The sequence below is a fragment of the Gymnoscopelus braueri genome (genome assembly GCF_963280865.1).
Source record: "Gymnoscopelus braueri genome assembly, chromosome: 17".
Classification (NCBI taxonomy): Eukaryota; Metazoa; Chordata; class Actinopteri; order Myctophiformes; family Myctophidae; genus Gymnoscopelus; species Gymnoscopelus braueri.
This window is the reverse complement of record NC_137617.1, coordinates 35,340,316-35,359,068: the sequence shown is the minus strand read 5'-3', so window position 1 is coordinate 35,359,068 and position 18,753 is coordinate 35,340,316.

Below are 18,753 nucleotides of genomic sequence, written 5' to 3'. Positions count from 1 at the left end.
ATGCTCAGGAAAATTTGGTGGATGAGTGCGTTTTTCCTCAGGGCAGGTAATGGGTCTGATGAACTGTACCATATATATTAAAAAATTTATCATGTGGAACACAGGCTACACATGGGAACGGTGTGGCTCCACTATGGATATGTCATACTTCATGTGGCCAGCCTGGGACATCAGTCATCTATAACATCAGTCATCTATGACACACACACACACACACACACACACACATATATTTATATATATATACACACACATGTGTACATATATATATATATATATATATATATATATATATATATATATATATATATATATATATATATATATATATATGACACTCCAAATTTCAAGGTTTCAGCCTGATCAGAGTACCATTGACTTCCATTAATTACAGTTAAATATTTCAAAAAGTCTAAAACATTATGTGGGAAACAATTGTGGAGGTCATTCTGTGGCTATACTGGCAGTGTGAGAACAAAACGTGCGTGGTGGCCCTCACGGCTGGCGTAGCAGTCCGGGCACCTAGGCTTCAATGTAGCCTGACATCGCATCGCGGGTTCGAGTCCCGTTCCTGACGAGCTTTGCTGCATGTCTCTCCCCATCTCTCTCCCCCTGTTTCCTGTCTGTCTCTACTGTAAAACTATGAATAAAGGCCATATAAATGTGCGTGGCACTGCCACTGATCGGTCCAGCGGTTTGCAAGATTAGTTCTGGACAAAAAAACTGACACATAGACAGACCCTCTCATAGATGGCAAGGCCACGCCGTAAGAATATATTGGGAGTAAATGGTAATACACTGTTGTGGAAATGGAGGTATTTTGTAAAGCAGGCTATGGCTTTTTACTTACAGTATATTAAACTCCAAGAGCAAATGACTGCCACCTGTCAGATTCTCTCAGTGCAAACGAAGTGAGTGGTGAACGCCACTGCCCAATGATCTCCTGACAGCAGAGCAGATAGCAGATTTCACATCGCTTTTGAGCAGAAACCTGGTGCAATAATGGCAAAAAGCAGACCCTCACTTTTAGACAAAGCAGCTGAGTGATGGCTTTGCTGACTGCAGCTCCGAGTGTGCAATAACGTGATGTGAAAGGACATTGTCAGGAGCTGAGGACGGAGACAGGCCCCGAAATTGTACATGGTGACAGAAACCAGAGATGAGGACAGAGATACCGGTGCCATATTAGTGGCCAGCATATTCAAACACCAACCTTGAGCGTAAGTAAACTTGACATCACCTCCAATGGCTTCAAAGTGTTCACCCTCCCACCCACGCACACCACCACCACCACCACCGCCCACCCACTCCTCTTGTTTGCAGCCAGCATTCCTCTCTGATGTCTCTCCAGACTCAAGTCTCTCTTGTGAAGAGAGTTACCAGCAGGCCTGTTCTGTCAGGAGACGAGGACAGGGGCACATGGGCCCGCGGATACCCTCAGTCAATCTACATTTGGTCGGTGTGGTGGGAAGTGTGCTCATTTTTTCCGATATCTGAGCTACTTGAGGTGATCTGAACACTGAAGTGTGAGAGGCTGTCACCTTACATAAAGCTCTCCGCCGGCAGAAGACGCATGGCTCAATCCTCATATGTTGGGAGGGGGGAGGCGGTGGTGTCTCTCTGTCCTGATAGGCTACGCGGACACTGGGGACCCGATAAGAGTCAGGGGGTGGGGTTTATTCCATGCTGCTTGCCTGAGGACCAGATAGGGCAGCTCATCACTAGCCTTCTCGCTGCATGTCCCAGGACAGATCTATGCTGTTGCCAGGCCAAACAAGAAATGTCAATAATCATAGTATCAACAACAGGCCAACAGACGTAACCTTCAGCAGTGGCTGTAACGTTTTCATTGAAACGTGTACCACTTAGTATCAATTAGACTTACGTCTGAGCTATAATTCACCTGGTGTTTTCTGTCTGCGGTTGGTGCCGTATTGGTTTTAGCTAGCCGCATGTGTTTATTGGAAGCAGGGTGTGGCTGCGGGCCTGCCCAGCGGCACCAGGCACCGTTCTGGGGTTTCACTCCAGGCAGTTAACAGTTCCCCTCGTCCTCTCCACCAGAGAGCCCTGCTGGGTACAGAGAAGCGGCATGCGGCGGTAGCCTGGATCACAGCGTCACAAAGACGTGGCCAGAGGCAAGCGAGGCTGGAGTATGCTCCGAGTAAAAAGCTGGCAGTCGTGCTGTGTTGTGTGTGTGTGATAAAGTGCAGCTTGCCATAAATACACTCTGGGGCTCCCCGCGCAGCTGGCGACCCAAGTTACAGTTCTGAAAGATGGAGCACAGGAAAGGGGATGGTGGGAGGAGAAGAGCGATGAGGGAAGCGCATACCTTGCCTCCACACATCATCCGTCTGAGGTGGAATGGGGGATCATGTCCAAATCCATGGGAAGGAGGAAGATGAGAGGAGGGCAATAAAACGCAGTTGTGTCAGTGTATTGAGCATTCCAGGGCTGTCTAAGCCCATAAAGGAAAAAGTGAGCGCTCTTCTCTGACATTCATGTGAAGGTCTGTGGACAATTAAAGAGGCATTAGAATAAAAAGGATGGAGGCAATTTGGATGCAATTTGGATCTCTTTTCGTTCTTTTTTTTTTACAGTTACTGGCTGGAGATTAAGAAAACGTTCAAATGATATACTGTACCTCAACAGTGCAATAAAATTGCACAGGTGCAAGCAAGGCAATGTTAAGTTATATACTACTGTGTTTGAACAACTAATAGTTCTTAAACTCAACACTGAAGCATAATAAAAAACGTTCAGGCTTGAAGGTTTTCACTACATTAACCCTGGCGTCCCTATTTTAGGCAAATTCTCAGAAAAAATGTAAAATGTAAAAAAAAAAGAATCATCCTACAAGAAATGCGGAAAATATCTGTCTGTCTGTCTGTCTGTGCGTGTGTGTGTACTTTACGTATCTCGAGAACCATCCGACCGATCGACTTCAAACTGACATGTTCAAAATTGACGTGCGTACCCTGATTTCATCAATATGACGTCATAGTTCTGACGTCATACTGTAGACCGGCCTAGACTCCATGCATGCATGACACGGAACTCCATATACAGTATGGGCATAAAAGGGACACTGCCAGACACATATGCAGAAACCTCCATTTATGGGCACAAATAAACACAGATAAATCCGGAGTAGGCCGGTGCACTGGTCTATTTTTTTTCAAAAAATATCGAAAATAGCAGATCTACAAGCTTGTACAGTAAATCAGCTACTTCCGCTATTCGTCATATGACGAAGTATATGGGCCTTAATTGGTTAACTATTGTGCATCATATGATCTATACATGCACTCTGCTGTTCCCTGTGTGAGAAAAACAAAGCTGTCAACGTAACGACGCAGCCCTGCAGACCTGTCAGACAGGACAAACAACAGTGAGTCCTAATAATTACATTATGCATACAATCAGCTTTTAGCCTTTCAAGGGCTATCAATATGTCAAGGGATGACATAGCCAAAGGATATAATGCTTGGAACCAAGGTTATCTATCTGCCGCAACACCCCTGCTCTTTGCGTGGTCTTCTTTCTCCTTGTGGGTAGCAGAACAATCAATGGGGGTCATAATGGTGTGCAAAAAAATCAATTAACAACGCAATTACACTTTTGTTATCATCACTAGCAGCTTAAGCAGCATCCGTACGGGGAACAGATATACTTGGCCCCTCAAAGGCAGGGCATAACGTTACTGTAACAGGGAAAGAATTATGAGTTGCCTTTGATAGCATTAGTCAAGGTGCTACTTCAAAAACTGACAGTGGTTTAATCTGTTTAGAAGATTTTCGCATCGCTGAATGTCAATATTCATTCCGTTAATGGACATGCTGTTGAATTACAACGGCTTAACCATTACAAGTTGGTAAATATTTAAACAGTGACAAGCCTTGTGTATGAAAAACGTTTGCTCAGTGGATTTTTTTTTTTGCTCTAATGAAATGCGATGCTTAGTCATAAAGTTGACAGTGTTTTTACACATGGTGATCGTCACGTACAGTAGAGGGGGGGGGGGGGGGGGTTACTTGAGTCTGAAGGATCATAATGATGATGTTACAGCACAGTTCCACATGTCCAGACATGGTGGAAAGACAAAACACACCAGTTAGCAGCAGACATTTTCATAATCGTCGTCGTTGTCGGCTGGAAACCTTGTATGTCCAAAACTGTTACTTTTCAGGAAATGGAAAAAAGAACCTGTGTTCCAATGGATCCAATGGATTCAATGTAGTTATTATTTGGTTTCAAGCTCTTGTTAATGCTTTGTGGTTCAGTATTTATAATATCCACAGAAAGACTTAACCAGTTTCAGTTTAATTTGAAAAAGAAAATCAGAACACAAAAATAGCAAAAAATAGCCGATCTACAAGTTCACAACGTGCCTCAATGAGACACGTTGTGAGCTTGTAGATCAGCTATTTTTGCTATTTTGTGGCACTGGTATGACGATGTAGGGCAGTAATTTAGGGAGAAATAAAATACATAAAAAGTTGAAATGAGGAGATACGAGGTTTATATATATATATATGTGTGTATATATATTCTTTTTTTTGCCAAACATTCATCCTCTGCTCTCAGAGGAAACTAAGAAGCACAGCTGATAAAGTTATGCGAACATTTACTTTTCAATTCCAATGATTTAGTGTGACTGTGCTTGTCACCATGATTTAGAGTCGGCCGTGGTCCCTGCTCTGTTTATTGTGACCAAACAAGTGCAGTGCCTGCATGCTTTCAACTACAGGGTTATTGATTAAAGTTTTAAATGGTTGCCATATTACCCAGGGACTTCTGGGAGATTAATTTGCGTCAATGTTCATCTGTAATTCATTAGCCATTTAGACAGCACAACCACATGGGCTATATCTTGAAGGAACCGGCCATTTTTCACTCTGTGGAGGTTGGAGAACGGAGACTGAAAAGCAAACTACGTACTAATAACAATTAAATTCAGCGGAATTAATGTACATTGTGTACCGTGTGGAGCGGCAGGATGTAAATGACTTTTCATTAAACTGATGTATTGCGTATCTGGACTATCCCGTGTAACATTTGCAATGCTACATTCCATGACATACATTCTCTATCAGACATGTTACAGATGATTCATCTGTCTATTTTCACATGACTAAATATATCAACTACACCATTATTTACATGTCTGTGCTAGTACATTATTTAGGTAGGCTACATAGCTAACAAACACATGATCAACTACAATAGCATGCGGTAGCATTTTCATCCGTGTTGAAAAATGTAAACGATTTTATCATAGGTTGAGGACATGTGTAACCACCTGGACTCAAACCTTTACAGTACTGCTCAGGCAAAGAGGAATCCCCATGGCCATGGCTAGAGATAATAGTCTTATGGGATTCAGGCGCAAGGACAACTCTGTCACACATGTGATGCCTTTCTATCGTTCAAAGGCAACATTTCATGCTACAAGTTTCTGCCAGATGAAGTACCTACAAGTGTTAATGAAAGGATCAACGCAGTAAACAACGCATAGGACTGTATATGAAAACTGAGCTGGCCATGGATAAAACAGCAATATGTGTCCTGAGGCTCTGGGTCAACAGTCAATTAAATTATCACACTAAAAAGACTTTGAAAATCCCCTTACTGAATAATAGCTGTCAGACATTCTGTATCCGCCATGATGTTCTGTAAAATGGCTGCAGCAATGGGATTAGGGCTTGATCCTTAGCTAGTGCTGTGCCCAGTCTAAAATGACTATCCTCTTATCTCAAGGCAACAGAGCGACACTGTGTTATGTAAAGACTTTGTCAAGATAGAATGGATGTCATTGAAATTAATTTAATCTTCCTTAAATTAGCTTCCAACTATGATCTCTCGCAGTCAGAACTTATGTCCTCCAGAATTCAATTTCCTCCGTGGCGTGATATGCCTTTATCAGTTGGGTAGCTAGTTGCCAGCATTCCAATAATGAGAGCTGTCACAGAGGCCCGGAATGGCTGATGTTTGATGGCGGCCATCTTGTGACCACTGGAACTGTCGTAAAAAGAAAAAAGAAAGGATAGGACTGCTGTTCACAGACAGCAGTCCTCAAAAGAATAACCTACAATTAGTCGCTGATCAATGTAGAACCATTCATATAATTCTGTTATTAATCCATAGATAATTAGAGTATACTGCAATTTAATTCATAGAGCTGAAATGAGGGGCAACTGATGCTGGAAATATTTTCAGTCAGTTTGATCATGGAGATATAAATGCATGCTTACATCTATAAAGAAAATGAGCCAGGTTATCCTTAAACTCATTTCAGCACTAGTGTCTCGTATAGAACTCAGTAATGAATCAATTAAATGATAAAACTCCATCAATTGGATAACAATGTCTTATGCAGGGCTAATCCTCTTGAAGTAATAAAGAGAGATTATTATGATGATTGTTATCAAAATGTGTGTCTAAGCGCTAAGTGCTGATTACTTTTATGTAAAACTGAAACCTTTTGTGGATTTATAGCACAAATCAAAGCCCTCTTGTCTTGAGGGCTCACAGGGACAGGAAAACCACAAATGAAAAGACATAAAGCTTTTCTTTCAAGACATGTGAATTAATTGAATTCCATTGATGAATAAAAATACTGACATCTAGGATTGCTTATATCTCAAATGTAAAACATTTACAATCTGTTAGCCACATTAACCCTACCATTCCTATTCTGGGGCAATTCAGTGAAAATAGCCGGGCTAATTTCGGCCTATATAGGGTCTAAGCAGATCAACAAGCTCACAACGCGTTGCATTGTACTGTAGATCGGCGAAGATATTGGGGAAAAGGTGGGGGCCTAGTTCTAGACCCCTGGGGGACCCCAGTCAACGAAGTATATAGGGTTTAGATGAATCAGAATCAGCTTTATTGTCACATCACAGGTTTACAGAGTAAAGAAGTGGGTGAAATTAGTTTTCTTGCATAGATCCCATCATATCGTTATTTCCATAGAAGAAAGAAAGGGAAGAAGAAGAGGGGGGGGGGGCAAGGGGGGGAAGGGGATCAAACAAGAAAAAAAAACAAATTAACTAATTATCTACATATTTACACATGGTACCTGCGATATAAAGGTGTGTGAGCATAGCAGCAGATGTACAGTATGCTGTGCATGATATACCTATGGACGTTAGTTAAGGTGCTAGAAAAAACACAAGTCAGTGCGTTGTACATGGGATTAAGGTGCAAAGTGTTCATGATCCACATAAGGTAGACTGACACTGGTATAAATGGTTAGGTATTTTGAAACCCTGGGTGCACTACCCAAGATAAATCACTAGTGTCACTTCCTACCTAATCTCTCAAGACAGATTCAGAGCTCCACAGCTGAATCTGTCGGCAACTCCCGTTACAACGTGTAGAGTTTGTTGTTAGTAGGAATGAAAACAAAGGCGCACCACCGGAAGTGGAGGTCTGAAGGAGAGTGAATGTGCCGACATCCGGTCTCTATACAGGTTTTTTTTTTTGCAGATGGGGTTCCCAGATTGCTTCCTTCCTACCTGACATGCTAGGTGCCCACCACTACGGTCTGGTCCCCGTGATTACCACCTCCACTGTCTGGTCGCCATTATTACTTTCATCTCGTCTTGGCTCCTGACGCTTGATAAAGCAATACCTGAGGGTCCTGCCTCTGCCACTCCACACACGTGATTTGATGTGGCAAGGAGACAGAAAACAGGGAAGAGGGGGGACGGAAATAAAAGAACAAGGGATCAAAATAACCCGTGCCTAGCAAGGCTGAGTGGAGTGGGGCCCATCAACACCAATAACCGTTAGCCGCGAACACGCGTGTCACAGTGAGACAAGTGTCATATCACTCAGCTCGGTGCTTCATTTGACTGGAACACATCAATCACTCAGCGTAATCCGCACGGACGCAGTGAGATAGGCCTCACCTCTGGCTCTCTCATTATGGTGCGTCAGTGTTAGAGAAACCTCGCTCTGTCAAGGATTTAGTCCACTATTTAGTCCACACAGAGGTCCGTTTTCTTTCTATCAAGAAGGCGCGGCGTGGTACAGCATGGGTGAGAACAGTCCAGTGTGCGATGCAATAGTGCATGGAGATTTTTCGAGCTACTGCACATGGATTTGTTTGGTGTTTTCGCTGACCGCTGCTTCTTCCCAAAACGCAAAGCATCTGCATGGCTGCACACATCAGCACCCATAAGCCAGGGGCAAATGCTCTGAGCCAATCACTCATGACAAAGGCCCGCTTTTAACGCTGCGACATAAAGGCCCATTTCTGCTCCAAATGACATGCATGCCTGCATTGCTGACATCCCAAGTAATGAACGGTACTAAGGTCATTAATATTGCTGGCATGATCTGACTGAAGCCATGATACCACTGCCCATTCAGGAGCCCAAAATCTGCGCATACAGGACAGAGAAAATGAGAGAGCATTGCTTGTTGGCTTGCTTTAACCACTTTAAACCTTGCATCGCAGGGAATGTCATTAAGGGCAAAACTTGTCCAAAAATAGCTTCAACAGCGGATCTACAATCAATACCATCGTAAGGCAAAGTATAAAATAGGGCTTTAAAGCAAAATTATACTTTGGTAGACTTTTGGTTTGCGTGGTTATACCTTGCCATGATGTATCCCGAAATATTGGTGAGATTTCTTTACAAAATGGATAATTCAAACTATTCTCCCTATTGGCTTGCATTGCACATTGAAACAGGTCTCAAAGTTACTCTTTTAGCACACAAAGAAACACAAAGTGGATTCTGACAATGTATAACACTAGAGGTTCGGGTGCCCTACCCCCTAGCCGTGCACGGGGCTCTAGTAGCCAAACGCACGGTTTTAACTCGACAGACACGGGCGCAAGGCTCTCGTGTAGTAAGGTGTCGACGTTTCGACACGCAAAGCAAAAGCGAAAGCAACAGCGGTGTTTGTTTGGAGACGCAAATCGAAAGCGAAAGCAAACCGAGAGACGGACACATTTCAATGGCCGCCGCTTCGTTTTCGCTCGGCTGTAGTCGCCTGCACTCGCCTCGGAGGACCCGGATGAACGACACAGACATGGCACAGCCACGCATGCGTGCCACTCCCAAATGTAAGATAGGATTACGAAACCTGCCACTGTATTAAAAAATATCGAATAAATAATATTTTATCTTTATTTTATGTTTTATGTTTATTTTACTGTTTGAATATCTGAATCCGGATCTGCGGATCCGGATCGTCTTCCTAATTAAAAAAATGCAGTGTCGGGTTTCAAAATGTTATCAGTGAGTGGGGGAAGAAGTATTCAGATTTGTTAGTTAAAGGGCCACTTCACCAAGTATCTTCATATAATTGGTCCTCACTAACGCTCATTATATAATAATAATATTGTCTGCTCACTCTGTGCCTCAGAGGAGTGCTGTGGACAGTTCAGAAACCCACCTAGGGGGCCAAAGCTTATATTGACCCCTAAGATAACACCTCTGTGTAAAAGCATACAACCTATCCGGTATTAATCTTTAACCCCTTGACATGTGTTCTAGCCTAGTTGTCATCTCAGAAAAAAAGATTCTGGTCATTTTATCATTATATATATCAATATCAATATATACATTTACTGCTATAATGTTGAGCAAATTTACTAATGTAATTGTACAGCTAATGTGGTAATAATGTAATGAAAATGCAAGTAGCACAGCTAATATTAGTTGATGCTGGCTAGAGTGATGATGAATATTATTTCAAGAGCATGATGCCCTGGTTTGCTTCTTATGATCACACCCATTATATTATACAGCAATGGTAGATACTGTACTCATAGCAGACATGGAACATCTGGCACAGACAGCACCGGAGGTCTACCAGGGCTTCATAGATGGGGATTTGTAGCCAAGGAGACTAAACACAGCTTCAATGAACTTCCTTTTGACCTTCACCTTGAGCATATCAAATTCATATCAAAACTGGAAAGGTTGCTGGAGGGCATCAATAGAAATGAGACGGCTAAAAACTGTTGGTCCATCACATGCAATCTTGGCAGAGGATACCAGATCATTGTTTGGACTGACACATGAGGATGATGAAGACACCCACAAAGACTTGTCTTCCACCAAGAATCAAAAGAGATCATACTGATGTCTTTCAACTTGTTGAACAGTTCCAGAGATACCACGTCTTCCAACAGGAGAATGTGTATGATCTAGTGTCTCTTACAACTGGTGATGTTGCCTCAGAAGATATACTGAAGGAAATACTGCAGTCTGGCAAGCAAATGATCTCTGAATTTGTTAAAGAACACAGACTTCCACGGCAGCCTCACCAAGAGAAAACCAAAAACGTACTCAAGCCTCTACAGTACAGATGCCAAGCTTTAAGAATTCAGAACCAAGTGTGTGAAGCCAGGCAAGGATTTTCCACCACATCATTGTCTCCATGGAGAGTGGCAGAGAGGTCAACATGGACGAGCTTTCACAAAAGGAACTGTGTACCTGCTAGACCTGCTGTATGTTATCCATTTTGGTGTGATGTATGTTTTGCATTGTGTAATTTGTATACTCAAAACAAAACAGAGTAAACATTTGGACAAAAACGCCACAAAGAAGTTGCCTCAAATGTATCTTTTACCATAATTTACAAATCTATTGCAATAACATTCTAAATAACTTTCCATATTGTTCTTTTATCTATGTACTTTAATATAAGAAAGAATTAAGCAAATGCATACGATATTTAATTTAATTATTTGACTATAGCATGAAACGAGCATTCAAATATTAAAGGGCTTCTAAAAGTCACCAGAAAAGAAATTCAACATTACAACCACCCTAAAACTTCTTCTATCCCTTCTAACAAAAAATAATTGGTTGTCAGCTTTTACCCAAACATGTTAGCAAAAGTTATTTCTGAAGCACTTTTCTGTATTGGCCCCCTGACTATACCAGTGACATCATCATCAATAGGCAGGTTTGGTCATTTCAAACAAGATTTCACTTATTTTTTTATTAATGTGAGGACAATGGCTTCTATTATAGCATGCAGACTTTCCAGGAATAGAAAGCTTGTAGTTTCTGCTTTGATTCCCCATTGATGATGTCACAGGTATAGTCAGGTAGGCAGGTTTCTGAACTGTCCACAGCCCTCCTCTGAGACACAGACCAAGAGAAGTCGACAAAAATGGTACCATATGCAAATGTGTGAAGTGGTCCTTTAAAGCGGCACTATGTAAATTGAATAAAGGGTAATGTTAATACAATATAACTTTTACAATGGGGGGGGGGGTTGTATTTTGTCCCCCTGCTCTTCTATTGAGACATATAGATCATGTCAAAGGTCATGTCTCACCTAGACACAGGAATCTGACTGAATTTTGACCTGATGGTCAAGATTCAATTTATCCCTTGAGCAAGCAGGCAGGCTCTATTAGCTCAATGGTAAAAAACATTCAGCATTAGTGCAGAAATCCAGGTTCAAATCTGGGGTAGAGGAGGAAAGTGCAGTTTTAAGTAAACGTAGCAAAAGTCCTGCATTCAAAATTTTACTTGAGTAAAAAATGTTTTATCAACAGAGAACCTATCGAAGGAATCTAACCAATACTTGGAGTTACAGTACATCATGGCAAGTTAACTACAAAACCCAAAACTGCTAAATTAAACCGGAGTGTAATTTAGTTTTACGGCCCTGCCTGCACACAGATTCTGATAAGAAAATGTATAGGTAAATCGCAGTCGAGAAAACACAGGTTTGACTAAAATAATGATGCATCATCCCAGCCACTCATCAAAACGACAATTTCGGAGTAGGTGTGCAACAGGTCATAGAGAAGCGCATGCTCGTTTGAAAAAAATCGGGACTCTGTGTTTAAGGGGCTTAAGTGGTTAACGAGAATAAAAGGCTTATTAACAAAGAACTCCCCTGAAAGGCTGGCTCTCTCCCCGGCCACCGCCATGCGGTGCCCAGCTGTGTATACAACCCTGACAGGTAGAATAATAACGGTTATACATCACTGCACCTGAGAGACCCAATCATCTAAATCTTCCCCTGCCACCTCCGCCCAGACTCCATTACTTTATTGACATGCAATCTTAAGAAGGGGAGAAATATTGCGCATGTAAGGTCACTTGGTTATGAAGACATATTATCATATTATCTGCATGAGGGTTGTAGGGCTCAGGACTGACAAAGCTAATTATAATTGGACATGATACAGGGCTCAGAGCATATTATGTGCTTGGCTGCATGACAAAGTCGCAGCTGAGATATGGGGAGAGGAGAGGAACATGATATGAAACTTAATGTGGAACGGCTGAGGCTGTAGAATGTAAGAGGTGTGCGCGCGGGCGATCATTTATGGATGTGTTCACTGCAAGCATCAAGCCACACAGGTTCCTACTCATACTGAAAGCATGTGTACTCAAGAGTCAGTGTGAACACAGTTGTCCAAATACCCACAGATGTTTTGAAACAGCTCTAATATCCAAAACGCCACGTGTTGTTAGCAGCAACAGCAAGTGCCCTGTGGATTCTTTTTATCTACATTCCCATGGCTACGGTATCTCAGTATCACCAGACACAAACGGCAGAGCTTCTATATTTCTCCTGGAATCAGTATGATCTCCCTTCAGTCATTTATGCCAAAACAGTGATGCATTAGCCACGTAGAGGACAGTGACACAATGACCAGAACTTGAAAAGGGCTCCGACGTTGTGCGCCCCCACGAAGATAATGAGATCAATGACACTCCAACATCTGCTCTCGCTCAGTTGTCGTTCCAGTTCTCCCATTTATTCACAGCACATTTCCCCCAGAATCCGGCCATGGCACAGTATTATAATCTCATCAAGGGCTCATGATAAGTGCTGGAGTAACTGCGATTTGTGAGCAATCCCCGGGGTCAGCGCAGTTAGCGTTGGTTTAATAGAGTCATGCAGAAGCGATGGTTTTTCCCACTCATTTGCAGTGATTCATTGCTTAAAGAACCTATTAATGTAATATGCATGCACTTACTCCCATGATTAAGACTATTTTTACCAGTAGTCTCAAGATTCTTGCTGTACTGCCCTGTCTAACTTCTTTTTTTATTTTTCTGTTTTTTTAACCACATGAACCCTAGCATCCCTATTCTGGTCACGTCATAATAAGCGAGCATTCAGTGAAAACCACTCACAACGTATCTGATCAGCTATCAGCTATCAGCTATAGGGTATATAGGGTTTAAGTGGTTAAATGGATGTCATCGTGGAAATACACTAAAAAGAGATAATCACAGACATTTCCACAACCTGGTTTTTAAGGTTATTTGGCGGAGTTACATTTGCATAATGTGTGATGTCTCCGTCTGCCAGACATCAGCTAGAAATTCAGCCCGAGAGTAAGATGTTAAAATATGTGACCCCTGTGACTCACTCTACTGAATCATATCTCAGCAACATCGCATGTCATAAAAGATCAACCTTCTTAAGTTATGACAGTGAGAAGAGTTGTCTTAATGCAACAGAACAGCAGAGAAACCTTTGTTCCGTGCTCCAAGGTGCCAATAGTCTATTATTTATAGTGCTGAATAGCAAACTGCAGAGATGAATCAGATGTAAACGACTGGATTTAACCACACGAACCATAGCGTCCATTCGTGAACATTTGGCGAAAATAGCCGTTATTAGCCGCTATTTTGGGCAAACAGATTCCGTGCAGAGGGACAAAAGTTCATTAGAATGATCTTCAAATTAGTGTTGCCCAGTCCAGCATATAGCAGCTACTCTATTGTTTAATGCTTAAAACAACCAGATAGCGTCTGCAACAACTATTGTGACCCAACTTTGCAAACAGGGATTATGAGTCCACGTTAAAAGATACGTAAAACATCTGGAAGCCCGTCTGCCAGTAAATCTCACTGATAAACGATCACGGAGCTTCAAAAGTCAAGAGGAGAATAATGAGTGCTGCAACATCTTGGCACGACTAAAAACATACTTGAAATACAAGACAATATTTCAGATGCTCAATTCTGAGACCACAAATCACACAGGGCTCAGAACATTAGGAATTTCTTACAAAGCACATCATGACACACACACACATTTGCAATTGTATATCTTTCCAGATATTGGCAAGCGATACTGGGAATCTGCTAAGGCTCACATAGATGAAGTGGCTTACATTGCAACACCACATCTTGAATTAGAATGGCCTCATAACCAACATGTTTTTGATATACAGCGTTTTATTTTATTTTTATTCTCGCATCTGGCATAGAGGTCAAATGATACTGTAGGATTATTTTCTTTCTAAACACTACTGAGGAGAAGAAATAAAGTTGCAGTAGATAATTCTGTTAGAAGCATATTATATAGTTATTTCTAGGATCAAGGGTTCTAGTGATTTGTCTTCAGTTTCAGAGTATCATTATCTCTTAATTGACATTATTACAAACTACCTACATGTTTATGTTTGTAACGGCTCTGCTGCTTTTGTCTTTTGGCCGCGGAGTTCCTCAATGACAGGCCATTTTTCATGATTTCTCTTCTTCTGGAAAAACACCAGTGTTTCAATTAAGAGGCCTAAATGTCCAGATGCTTGCCTATTATTTAAATGATTACTGATGGAGAGCCATGTGCAAAAAAAAGCCTCCAAACATCGATGAAAGCCAAAGTGAATTCTCTTGTGTTTGTACTGGAAATTGACTGTTCACGGGTCTTTCGTCTGGGGCCACACCATTTGCACAATTAAGTTCTTTGGCCCACGACAGTATGCAGTTTTGAAATGAGTTATCGGAGTTGTGCATTGCTTGACTAGGCTTTCTCCACTCCTTTTGTTCCCATTAAATAACTGTTTTTTTACGGTTTGCCTAGCAATTCATAATGTTACACAAAAGATTTTTACAGTAACCGTCTGCCACAGTAGGTGATAATGACACGCAGAAAAAATAACTTGTGTAAATCATCTCTCTTCTTTGAACTGGTGACATTGCCACATGTGGCCAGCGAGAGGTCACAGGAGGGTCACGCAGCAGATGAGTTCCTGTGGTGACGTTGTTGCTGCTATGTGAGGACGATCCAACAGGTGGCATGAGACTTCTACCCTTCCTGCTGAAACGGCTCCTTCACAAGAGCAGCATGGTGGTGGATGCTGTGAGGACAGCTGCAGCTTGTGTCATGAAGCTGTTGTTGCGTTAGTTTGCTTAAAGCAGCTAATGTTAGCAACCTCTGCTCTGCTCTGCCACGTTCAGTGTTGACAAAACAAACAAGAGCCACCTTGTTCTTTCTCATCTCTTCAGGGAAAACAGGGGGACATTGGTTATATTTTTGTAGATGTTATGTAATTAATACTCATTTTATTTAGTTTAAAACTTCATTAAAAAAGGTACTGATCGGGCACATTCGTGTCACCCACGAAGATGTTTACGTTGCGTTCGGCGCCATGCATTTCAACCGCATTCGGTTCCTTCAAGAATGTCAACAATTTTCTGCTTACTTATTTCAATATCCTCTTTGCACAGGGCTTTCATTTCCTAAGTACCCTGTTAAAAGGCAGCTCCAGTCTGCCCTGACTAATTTCCTCTGAGCCTCACAGATCACAGGCCTTTCCCACCCAGCGCTCCCTTTGCTCCCACAAAGACCCTCGTAATCCTGCTGCTTGTCCACAATTAATCTTCCCAGTTGCCACATTATTAACACAACCACCCACGGGCAGCAGAGGATGCAAACGTAAAAACCAGGCACAGGCTTCTGTTGTGTGTGTGCGTGACCCCCCCGCCTCATCTCCCCTCCCCTCCCCTCGGCCTACAGCGGAGCAGCGAGGATGTCAATCACTCCGGGGGCTCAGACTGCGTCCCACTATCAGCATCAAGGGCCTTTCATCCACCCTTCTGTCTGCTGATCAAACAACCTAGACCTCCAGGACCCCTCCCCCCCATCCCCTCCCCATTCTCTGTCACCTCCCTCTCCCTCGCATATCCCCCCCCCTCGTTTTCCTCTGTACTTCTTCCACGGTTCTCTCTGTCTTCACTTCCTGTCTTTACTCTTCTGTGCTTGTGTGCTTCTTTTCCACTTTTACCTCTGTTTTGTTTATCTCTATACTTTCCCTCAGTGAAAGCCCTCCCTCTACCCTTCTCCCCCTCTCCCTGTGTGTGTGTGTGTGTGTGTGTGTGTGTGTGTGTGTGTGTGTGTGTGTGTGTGTGTGTGTGTGTGTGTGTGTGTGTGTGTGTGTGTCTCTCTCTCTCTCTCTGTGTGTGTGTGTGTGTGTGTGTGTGTGTGTGTGTGTGTGTGTGTGTGTGTGTGTGTGTGTGTGTGTGTGTGTGTGTGTGTGTGTGTGTGTGTGTGTGTGTGTGTGTGTGTGTGTGTGTGTGTGTGTGTGTGTGTGTGTGTGTGTCTCTCTCTCTCTCTTCTCGTCTTTTCCCAGTGACCCATCTTCTTAACCAGGAAGGGAGCCCTGCTCATTAAGAGTAATATAGCGAGATGAAGCCTGAACCATTTATTTTATGTCAAGTCCTGTAGGACTTGACACAAGCTTGGAACGTGCCCTTTGAGATTTTAAAAACAAGAGATAATAAAAACCCGTCGGCTGCTTTGGGCTTAGGAGGACACTGAATCGTCTGTCATGTAAACACAGACAAACCCACTGTCTGGTTTTGTTGCTTTTAAAGACAGGTGATTACTCATCTTTTGGTGTCAGCTTTGCTAGGCTCAGCCTTTCTCTCGCGAATCGTAGACAAGACCCAGTCTTCCTTTGGAAAGCCCTTTACAGACAGCATAGCTTAGCCTGACTTTGAAAGAACATGAAATGATGTCAAAACGACAATGCAATAGTTTAACCAGTTTGAGATTGTTGATCTGCTATTTTAGCTATTTTGTTGTATGAGGAAGTACATTATGTGATGCATTGTTATCTTGTGGATCTGCTATTTTGGCTATTTAGTTGTTTTTGAACAATTTAGAAAATATTGGAACCAGTGTTGCCAGATTCTGTAAGAGAAACAAGCAACCAGGTCTAGGAAAACCAGCCCAAAAGAAGCGACTATGGGCCACATGAGCACTTTAACATATACATCAGCTATTTGAAAATAGCCGATCTACAAGCTCACAACGCGTTGTGAGCTATTCTAACATGCCCAAAATAGTGACGTCAGGGTTAAACTGGTAAAAGAGTAGAGACGAGTGAAGGAGATCTGAAGATGCAGAGGTTTTTTTTTTCTAGGATTTGGCCACTCCATTGCTCTCGGTGACACTTGACATGAAAGTAATGCCAGTTCTATGGAGATCCCAGCTGTTACCCGCTGGTTGAAATGCTATTGTGAGTGGGACAAAGGACATGGTTTCATAGCACCCCCTTGTTTGCATGCATGACCAGCACTTTCAAATAAGGCCTTTAGATGTGAATGTTAAAGGCTTCACTCAGGAATAGAAGAGAAGGGAACTGGGAGCTTTGTTAGTGGTGAGAAATGACTGGGGATGTTCCAGCTGAAGCAAGACAACACGCTCAAACTACGGCTCTGATTATGCCTACCGGACCCACAAAGACTCACTGACAGGAACTCTTCTATAAAAGCACACTGCATGTTGTTAATTTTTAAAATACAAAATAAAACATGTCATTTTCTCATTACATTAACCCTATTTTGGGGATGTCATTATAGAAAATAATAATCATAATAATAACAATAATAACAATACTAATAATTATTATTATGATTTTTTTTTTTCAAAAAATCCACAGATACAGTAGCCAGTTAACATATGATTTGCGTTGATATGCGTTGACATGCGCTGTGAGCTGCGGAAAAAACCCTATGCCTTCTGTTTTTGACAATCCCATTGAATTTTTTTGAGAGTTTTATGTTTGGTATCACCGTGGTTCTGCAAAAAAGTTGTTCATTAGTGATTTTGTTATTTAGTCATTTCTATTTTACTTTACCCTCAATTCATTAGTTAGGATGAGGGCTTATATATGTTCACATTATTAAAATATATATTTTATGTAATTAAAACATGCTCCAGCTAGTGTTTACATTGCTTTGACTCAAATACATAAGAAGGCTACTAGCGTCTAGCGAGGATTGTCAATAGGATTTGATGGGATTTCAAACTGAAAGTGATGTATTGAATACATAGGACCACAATGGAAACAAGCCCTTAAGGTTTTTTGTGTTATACTTTTAGCATGCAAACTGTTAATAAAGTGTTCAATCAATCAATCCCGTCTGTAGCACAAAATAGCCCAATGCATTGCATACCTATGCATTGGACGCCAATCTAAAACAAATCTAAGGATACATGAAGTCTTGATGAAAATGTATTTATCATAGAATGATGTCAGTCGATCTGCAACTAATGCATTTGCATGTAGTCTTGGCTGTGGTTGCTCTGCAACAAATGCATTTGCATGTATTCTCAGTTGTGGTTGCTGTTGAGGTCCACTAGTAACTCCAGATGGTACTGTGACATGATGCTCTCATCTTGAACTGAACACAGTACAGCTTGTCAAGCAGCATAGCAGATCAATTAGTAGATCAGCTAGCTGATTAGGATGTTCAACTTGAATCCATAGGGAGGGGGGCATGACTGATAGCCTTCTAGTAGGCTAGTCTGTTTTTTCCATGCCAAAATGAGTCAATTTAAACTCGAGTGGCATAGGACTGCTTCAGTTGAGTTCCCCAGCAAGGTCTCCAAACACGAGTATGGGGTCATGGGTCCATGTGCTGTAATAGGGCAAGGTTGAAGAACCCTGTGTAGTGCTAGTCATATTTGCTGATGGGCCATATGGAGCACATTGGAGCGGGGCTTTTCTGC